Consider the following 10,000-nt stretch of genomic DNA (forward strand, 5'->3'; position numbering starts at 1 on the left):
GGGGGGTTCCAGGGTGCTGAGATGGCTGACGTTTTGCTCCGCTCTCGACGGTCACCGCGCAACGCAAGAACAGGCCAAAAACTGGCCAAAACGGCCCAAAAACGGGCCAAAACTGGCCATTTTTGGCTGCGCGAGCGAGCGGCGAGCGGCGGACAGCGAGCGAAGCGAGAGGCAGCACCGTCCCTGCTATACGAAAGCCCCATCCAGCCCTGTGCCACCCGGGGGGTTCCAGGGTGCTGAGATGGCTGACGTTTTGCTCCGCTCTCGACGGTCACCGCGCAACGCAAGAACAGGCCAAAAACTGGCCAAAACGGCCCAAAAACGGGCCAAAACTGGCCATTTTTGGCTGCGCGAGCGAGCGGCGAGCTGTCACGACCTTAGCTGGAAATGCCTAAGGCGTGCGGCACCCTTGCGGCCAAAGACGCGAACTTAGCTTGCGTTGCCTAAGTCGCGAGTCACCCGTGCGGCAAAGACGCGAACTTAGCTTTGCCTTGCCTAAGTCGCGCTTCGCCCTTGCGATCTTGCTCCGCAAGGATCAGCCCACTTTGTAACCTCTCGCAGGTCCCGAAGGACCTGTAAAAGAGAAAGAGAGTTAGATCGAAAGAACGAGCAACGGACACGTCCCGAAGTCTCGCGAAAAGGAAAGCTTTACAAGCAATTCGTCGAACACCTTGTGTGCAACAGAGAAAAGAGGGAGAGGGGGAAAAACAAGGCTTTCAAGGATGAACGAACAGCTGCAAGCCCACAAACAGCCGCTCACCTGGTCCCGGACGCAACACCAAGTTCCCGTAAAGGTCACGTACGAACTTGCGAAAGAGTGTTCAACGCCCGGTATATAACCGAAGCCCCATCCAGCCATGTGCCACCCGGGGGGTTCCTGGGTGCTGAGATGGCTGACATTTTGGTGAGCGGAGGCAGCACTCCGCTCACCTCCCGCGGCACGCGAAAACGAAGCCGTTTTGGGCTGTTTTGGGGCTGTTTTGCTCGGTTCGGTGAGCGATCGCTTTGCAACGCTGCAGCTTGTTCGAACTTACATATTTACAAGCAAAATGACCCAAAACCATGGGAAAACATGCTGTTAAGCAGCTGTACATGCGGGTGTGAGCGACGAACGGTTCGTTGAACGAAGTTGTTGCGGGTGCGCGACGACCGTTCGTGACATTCTCCCCCACTTAAACTGTCGACGCCCTCGTCGACGCTTGTTGGTAGTTGTTGATGACGTCTTCTTCATGTCGCAGGGCGTCTTCAGACTCCCAACTGGCTTCAGTTCGGGGAAGCTTTCGCCACTTCACCAAGTACTCTGTTTGCTCCGCTCCGTTGGGTAGCTTTATCTTGCGATCCGCCAAAATGGTTTCCACTCGCTTCTCGTAGGAGGCTGTGATGGGAGGTAGCCGAGTTGGAACACTTCGAGAAGCATCTTGCGGATCTGAATGGTAGGCCTTTAGGTTGCTGGCGTGAAGAACGTTGTGAATTTTGAACCACGCCGGCAGCTGCAACTTGTAAGAAACATTGCCTACCCTGCTGATAATTGGGAAGGGCCCTTCATACTTACGCACCAATCCTTTGTGGACTCTTTTCCTGAAGAATTGGAGTGATGCTGGTTGGAGCTTTACCAACACCAAATCGCCAACTTTGAACTCCTGTGGTCGCCTTCCCAAGTCTGCCCACTTCTTCATCCGTTTTGCCGCCTTCTCCAAGTAAGCCCGCGCAATATCGGCATTCCGATGCCACTCCTTTGCGAAATGGTAGGCTGATGGACTACTCCCAGTATACCCAATAGCCATAGTGTGCGGAGTCGACGGTTGTTGTCCTGTGATAATTTCGAAGGGGCTCTTGTTGGATGCAGAGCTCCGCTGCAAGTTGTAGGAGAATTGGGCGATGTCCAACAGCTTCACCCAATCTCGTTGATTGGCACTCACATAGTGCCGGAGATACTGCTCTAAGAGCGAATTTATTCTTTCAGTCTGACCATCCGTCTGGGGGTGGAGGCTTGTAGAGAAGTATAACTTTGATCCCAACAATTTGAATAGCTCGGTCCAGAACCGTCCCAGAAACCGAGCGTCTCGATCACTAATGATATTGTGTGGGACTCCCCAATACTTCACTACACCCTTCATCATCAGTCTGGCCGCCTCTTCAGCTGAACAGTGTAGGGGAGCAGCAATGAAAGTTGCATACTTTGAAAACCGATCGACCACCACAAGTATCGATCCAAGTCCCCCTACAGGTGGCAAGCTTGATATGAAGTCTAAGGAAATGCTCTCCCAAGGCCTTTCTGGTACGGGCAACGGCTCCAAAAGTCCCACCGGCTTCCGCTGCTCCACCTTGTCTTGTTGGCAAGTAAGGCATGTTCGAACATACTCCTCCACATCAATCCCCATTTTTGGCCAGTAGAAGGCCCTCTCCACGAGAGCCAACGTTCTGTGAATGCCGGGGTGTCCAGCCCAAAGGGAATCGTGACACTCTTTCAAGAGTTCACGCCTTAGATTGTCCACTCGGGGAACATAAACCCTATTCCCTTTTGTGTAAACAAGTCCCTCCTGGACCCAAAATCGTCGTGCTTTGCCTTCTTTGATGAGCTGCATCAGGATAACTGCCTGGGGATCACTATACAGTCCATCTCTGATTCGGGAAAGGAAGGTTGAGTGTAACTGACTTGCTTGGCCTCTGCCCTCCAGTTGTGCAGCATTCACGCACTCCACCTTCCGACTCAGCGCATCGGCCACGACATTCGCCTTCCCGGGCTTATATTCCATTGCCATATCAAATTCAGCCAGGAAGTCCTGCCACCGTGCTTGCTTTGGGGAGAGCTTCTTCTGAGTTTGGAAAACTCAAGGCGATGTTGTCTGTCCTCAGCACAAATCGCGACCCAAGGAGGTAGTGTCGCCAAACTCGTAGGCAGTGGATCACCGCTGTCATCTCCTTCTCATGCACTGGATACCGCCTCTCGGTCTCGTTGAGTTTACGGCTCTCGTAGGCCACCGGATGACCTTCTTGCATGAGTACTCCACCAATAGCAAAGTCCGAAGCATCTGTATGGACTTCAAAGGGCTCTCCATAGTTTGGCAATTTGAGCACTGGTTCTTCCAGAACAGCAGCCTTCAGATCTTGGAATGCTATCTCACATTTGTCAGACCACTTCCAAGGCTGCTCCTTCTTCAGCAACTCCGTCAGTGGGGTTGCCCGCTTCGAATATCCAGCAATGAAGCGTCGGTAGTAGTTGACGAAACCAAGGAAGGATCTCAACTCTGGCACCTTCTTTGGAGTTCGCCATTCCGCAACTGCTTGCACCTTCGACTTGTCCATCCGGATGGAGCCATCACCGATTCGGTGCCCCAAGAACAGGATCTCAGTCTGAGCAAAGTAGCATTTCTCCCTTTTTACGAACAAAGTGTTCTCCCTGAGAACCTTGAAAATCGTCCGAAGGTGCTTGACGTGCTCCTCGAGCGTTTGGCTGTAAACGACGATGTCGTCCAAGTAGACGACCACGAACTTATCCAAATACTCCTTGAATAGCTGGTTCATGAGAGTACAGAATGTTGCCGGAGCGTTGGTTAAGCCGAAAGGCATCACCAAGAACTCAAACGCTCCATATCTGGTCACACATGTAGTCTTTGCTTCGTCGCCTTCAGCAATGCGCACCTGCCAATACCCCGACCGAAGGTCGAGTTTTGAGAAATACTTCGCCTTGCCCAATTGGTCGAACAAGTCCGCGATGAGCGGGATGGGATACTTGTTCTTCACTGTTACTTTGTTGAGGGCTCGGTAGTCGACGCATAATCGGAGGCTCCCATCTTGTTTCTTCTGAAAGAGAACTGGAGCTCCGAAAGGTGCTTTTGAGCTGCGGATGAGACCACCGCTTAGCAGTTCACCTAACTGCTTTCTGAGTTCTGCCAACTCTGGCGGGGCCATGCGATAGGGTGGTCTCGCTGGAGGCTTCACTCCTGGCTCCAGCTCAATACTGTGATCCACGCCTCTGCGTGGCGGAAGAGTCTTCGGCAACTCAGGTGGCATAACGTCTTTGAACTCCTTCAGGACGTTGGCCACCACAGCAGGTTCTTGAATGGCTTCTTCATTGAGTGGCTCTAGCTTCATAGCAGCCACGAATGTTAGTTCGCCCTTTCGCACCCCTTTCTTCAATTGTAATGCCGAAATATGTTGGGGCTCCTTGGTTCCTCTCCGAGAGACGGGCACCACACAGGGGTCATCGCCTCCCATCATACATAGGGAATTCAAGAATGGCATCGGCACCAACTTCGCCGCGTGCATAAACTCCATTCCAAGGATCACTTGGAAGTCGTCTAGTGGCACGGCCATCATGTTGGTGGTTCCGCTCCAAGTCCCGATTCTGATGGGAACTCCCTTCGCCAATCCGGAGATTCGCCTGGCCTCCGAGTTCACTGCTTTCATTCGGCTTGGGCTCTTCTCCAATGTCAACCCAAGTCGCTGTGCTTCACGATCGGCTATGAAGTTGTGGGTAGCGCCCGTGTCCACCATTGCACGGGTCGTTTGGCCATTCAGCTTGATGTCCACATACATCAGTTCACTACTTCCTGCTTTTTGTGCCTTCGTCTTCATGTTCTCCCCCACTTGACCCCGCATAGCGTTCAACAAACGCATTGCTCCCATTCGGGGTCCTTGCGACTCTTCATCGTCGCTGCTGGATTCAGAACTGCTTGAGCTAAGGGCAACGGTTTTGCCCTTGTCCGATCGGGGAGGGTGGATGGAAGCTGTCAACGCGTTGAGTGCCTGCTTCTGTGGGCACTCCCTTACCATGTGCGGTCCTCCGCACAAGAAGCATCCTCCAGGTTTTGAGGCCTTGCCTTTTGGGTTCGGCCCTTTGTGGGAGCTCTTCTTCTTCTGTTCGCCCCCGAGCTCCTTCCCTCGAGAATGTTTTTGAGGGCGATTGCTTGAAGATTGTTTCCTTCTCGCTGGGTCTTCAGAGGAAACGAAGTCGGTGAGCCTTTCTGCAGCTGCAATTGCCCCGACCACGTCGGTAACATTCCTTCGATTCAGCTCTTGCTGAGCCCATGGTTTCAGACCATCAAGGAAACTGAACAACTTGTCCTTCTCGGACATGTCCTGTATGTCCAGCATCAGTGCAGAAAACTGCTTTACATAGTCTCGGATGGTGGTACTTTGGCGGAGTTGTCTCAACTTCCTTCTTGCGACGAACTCTGTGTTCTCCGGTAGGAACTGAGTTCTCAACTCCCGCTTCAAGTCTTCCCATGTGTCGACTCGACACCGACCTTGTTGGATTTCCTCCCAACGAGTTCGCCACCAAAGTTTCGCATCTCCGTTCAGATACATTGTTGCTATTGAAACTTTGGTATCTTCAGAATCGGGTCTCGTAGCTCGGAAGTATTGTTCCATGTCGAACAGAAAGTTCTCGAGCTCCTTGGCATCTCTGGCCCCTCCGTATCCATGGGGCTCAGGTGCCCTCAAGTTTTGTGGCGGTGCAACGCGGGTGTTGCCTCCTCCCGCATTTAGCGTTCTTGTGAGCATAGCCACCTTCGCCGTGAGTTCCGCCACAACATCTTGTAAGTGCTGCACGGAGTCCTTGGTGTCATCGGACAGTCGGTCGACTAGGGCCTCGACCTTGTCGATCCTGGACTCCGCTTCCTCTTGCGAGCTCTCTACCCCAACAAGTCTTTGTTGGCCATGGTAGAGTTCCTCCATGCTCGCTTCAAGAACATCCAGGCGGGTTTCCGCCGTCGTGAGTCTCTCCTTATGACTCTTTTTCCCAGTTAGCGCACCAGATTGCGCTTCCTCCGCTCGCGGAGAGTTGCCAACTTCTCGCTCATCCTGTTCGCTGCCGCGATCCTCATGAGCGGCTCCAACAGCATGAGAGCGAGTGTGCACATGCAGCCCACCTGCGGCTGCTTGGGGCAAGGGTCCGGCCTGCCCCGTCTTGCTTGATTCGCCACGATGCTTTGCCATGGCGAAGTTGCGAAGTTCGTTCGCTGTTCGATCGAAGAGCTTGCCCGCTCTGATACCACGATGTCACGACCTTAGCTGGAAATGCCTAAGGCGTGCGGCACCCTTGCGGCCAAAGACGCGAACTTAGCTTGCGTTGCCTAAGTCGCGAGTCACCCGTGCGGCAAAGACGCGAACTTAGCTTTGCCTTGCCTAAGTCGCGCTTCGCCCTTGCGATCTTGCTCCGCAAGGATCAGCCCACTTTGTAACCTCTCGCAGGTCCCGAAGGACCTGTAAAAGAGAAAGAGAGTTAGATCGAAAGAACGAGCAACGGACACGTCCCGAAGTCTCGCGAAAAGGAAAGCTTTACAAGCAATTCGTCGAACACCTTGTGTGCAACAGAGAAAAGAGGGAGAGGGGGAAAAACAAGGCTTTCAAGGATGAACGAACAGCTGCAAGCCCACAAACAGCCGCTCACCTGGTCCCGGACGCAACACCAAGTTCCCGTAAAGGTCACGTACGAACTTGCGAAAGAGTGTTCAACGCCCGGTATATAACCGAAGCCCCATCCAGCCATGTGCCACCCGGGGGGTTCCTGGGTGCTGAGATGGCTGACATTTTGGTGAGCGGAGGCAGCACTCCGCTCACCTCCCGCGGCACGCGAAAACGAAGCCGTTTTGGGCTGTTTTGGGGCTGTTTTGCTCGGTTCGGTGAGCGATCGCTTTGCAACGCTGCAGCTTGTTCGAACTTACATATTTACAAGCAAAATGACCCAAAACCATGGGAAAACATGCTGTTAAGCAGCTGTACATGCGGGTGTGAGCGACGAACGGTTCGTTGAACGAAGTTGTTGCGGGTGCGCGACGACCGTTCGTGACAGAGCGGCGGACAGCGAGCGAAGCGAGAGGCAGCACCGTCCCTGCTATACGAAAGCCCCATCCAGCCCTGTGCCACCCGGGGGGTTCCAGGGTGCTGAGATGGCTGACATTTTGCTCCGCTCACGACGGTCGCCGCGGCACACAAGAACAGCCCAAAAACAGGCCAAAACAGCCCAAAAACGGGCCAAAACTGGCCATTTTTGGCTGCGCGAGCGAGCAGCGAGCGGCGGACAGCGAGCGAAGCGAGAGGCAGCACCGTCCCTGCTATACGAAAGCCCCATCCAGCCCTGTGCCACCCGGGGGGTTCCAGGGTGCTGAGATGGCTGACGTTTTGCTCCGCTCACGACGGTCGCCGCGGCACGCAAGAACAGGCCAAAAACTGGCCAAAACAGCCCAAAAACGGGCCAAAACTGGCCATTTTTTGCTGCGCGAGCGAGCGGAGAGCGGCGAACAGCGAGCGAAGCGCGAGGCAGCACCGTCCCTGCTATACGAAAGCCCCATCCAGCCCTGTGCCACCCGGGGGGTTCCAGGGTGCTGAGATGGCTGACATTTTGCTCCGCTCACGACGGTCACCGCGCCACACAAGAACAGCCCAAAAACAGGCCAAAACAGCCCAAAAACGGGCCAAAACTGGCCATTTTTGGCTGCGCGAGCGAGCGGCGAGCGGCGAACAGCGAGCGAAGCGAGAGGCAGCACCGTCCCTGCTATACGAAAGCCCCATCCAGCCCTGTGCCACCCGGGGGGTTCCAGGGTGCTGAGATGGCTGACGTTTTGCTCCGCTCACGACGGTCACCGCACCACGCAAGAACAGGCCAAAAACTGGCCAAAACAGCCCAAAAACGGGCCAAAACTGGCCATTTTTGGCTGCGCGAGCGAGCGGCGAGCGGCGAACAGCGAGCGAAGCGAGAGGCAGCACCGTCCCTGCTATACGAAAGCCCCATCCAGCCCTGTGCCACCCGGGGGGTTCCAGGGTGCTGAGATGGCTGACGTTTTGCTCCGCTCTCGACGGTCACCGCGCAATGCAAGAACAGGCCAAAAACTGGCCAAAACGGCCCAAAAACGGGCCAAAACTGGCCATTTTTGGCTGCGCGAGCGGCGAGCGGCGGACAGCGAGCGAAGCGAGAGGCAGCACCGTCCCTGCTATACGAAAGCCCCATCCAGCCCTGTGCCACCCGGGGGGTTCCAGGGTGCTGAGATGGCTGACGTTTTGCTCCGCTCTCGACGGTCACCGCGCAATGCAAGAACAGGCCAAAAACTGGCCAAAACGGCCCAAAAACGGGCCAAAACTGGCCATTTTTGGCTGCGCGAGCGAGCGGCGAGCGGCGGACAGCGAGCGAAGCGAGAGGCAGCACCGTCCCTGCTATACGAAAGCCCCATCCAGCCCTGTGCCACCCGGGGGGTTCCAGGGTGCTGAGATGGCTGACGTTTTGCTCCGCTCTCGACGGTCACCGCGCAATGCAAGAACAGGCCAAAAACTGGCCAAAACGGCCCAAAAACGGGCCAAAACTGGCCATTTTTGGCTGCACGAGCGAGCGGCGAGCGGCGGACAGCGAGCGAAGCGAGAGGCAGCACCGTCCCTGCTATACGAAAGCCCCATCCAGCCCTGTGCCACCCGGGGGGTTCCAGGGTGCTGAGATGGCTGACGTTTTGCTCCGCTCTCGACGGTCACCGCGCAATGCAAGAACAGGCCAAAAACTGGCCAAAACGGCCCAAAAACGGGCCAAAACTGGCCATTTTTGGCTGCACGAGCGAGCGGCGAGCGGCGGACAGCGAGCGAAGCGAGAGGCAGCACCGTCCCTGCTATACGAAAGCCCCATCCAGCCCTGTGCCACCCGGGGGGTTCCAGGGTGCTGAGATGGCTGACGTTTTGCTCCGCTCTCGACGGTCACCGCGCAATGCAAGAACAGGCCAAAAACTGGCCAAAACGGCCCAAAAACGGGCCAAAACTGGCCATTTTTGGCTGCACGAGCGAGCGGCGAGCGGCGGACAGCGAGCGAAGCGAGAGGCAGCACCGTCCCTGCTATACGAAAGCCCCATCCAGCCCTGTGCCACCCGGGGGGTTCCAGGGTGCTGAGATGGCTGACGTTTTGCTCCGCTCTCGACGGTCACCGCGCAATGCAAGAACAGGCCAAAAACTGGCCAAAACGGCCCAAAAACGGGCCAAAACTGGCCATTTTTGGCTGCACGAGCGAGCGGCGAGCGGCGGACAGCGAGCGAAGCGAGAGGCAGCACCGTCCCTGCTATACGAAAGCCCCATCCAGCCCTGTGCCACCCGGGGGGTTCCAGGGTGCTGAGATGGCTGACGTTTTGCTCCGCTCTCGACGGTCACCGCGCAATGCAAGAACAGGCCAAAAACTGGCCAAAACGGCCCAAAAACGGGCCAAAACTGGCCATTTTTGGCTGCGCGAGCGAGCGGCGAGCGGCGGACAGCGAGCGAAGCGAGAGGCAGCACCGTCCCTGCTATATACGAAAGCCCCATCCAGCCCTGTGCCACCCGGGGGGTTCCAGGGTGCTGAGATGGCTGACGTTTTGCTCCGCTCACGACGGTCACCGCACCACGCAAGAACGGACCATAAACAGGCCAAAACAGCCCAAAAACGGGCCAAAACTGGTCATTTTTGGCTGCGCGAGCGAGCGGCGAGCGGCGAACAGCGAGCGAAGCGTGAGGCAGCACCGTCCCTGCTATACGAAAGCCCCATCCAGCCCTGTGCCACCCGGGGGGTTCCAGGGTGCTGAGATGGCTGACGTTTTGCTCCGCTCACGACGGTCACCGCGCCATGCAAGAACGGACCAAAAACAGGCCAAAACAGCCCAAAAACGGGCCAAAACTGGCCATTTTTGGCTGAGCGAGCGAGCGGTGAGCGGCGAACAGCGAGCGAAGCGAGAGGCAGCACCGTCCCTGCTATACGAAAGCCCCATCCAGCCCTGTGCCACCCGGGGGGTTCCAGGGTGCTGAGATGGCTGACGTTTTGCTCCGCTCACGACGGTCGCCGTGCCACGCAAGAACGGACCAAAAACAGGCCAAAACAGCCCAAAAACGGGCCAAAACTGGCCATTTTAGGTTGCGCGAGCGAGCGGCGAGCGGCGAACAGCGAGCGAAGCGTGAGGCAGCACCGTCCCTGCTATACGAAAGCCCCATCCAGCCCTGTGCCACCCGGGGGGTTCCAAGGTGCTGAGATGGCTGACGTTTTGCTCCGCTCACGACG

The sequence above is a fragment of the Musa acuminata genome, unplaced genomic scaffold, assembly GCF_036884655.1.
Source record: "Musa acuminata AAA Group cultivar baxijiao unplaced genomic scaffold, Cavendish_Baxijiao_AAA HiC_scaffold_47, whole genome shotgun sequence".
NCBI classification, from domain to species: domain Eukaryota; kingdom Viridiplantae; phylum Streptophyta; class Magnoliopsida; order Zingiberales; family Musaceae; genus Musa; species Musa acuminata.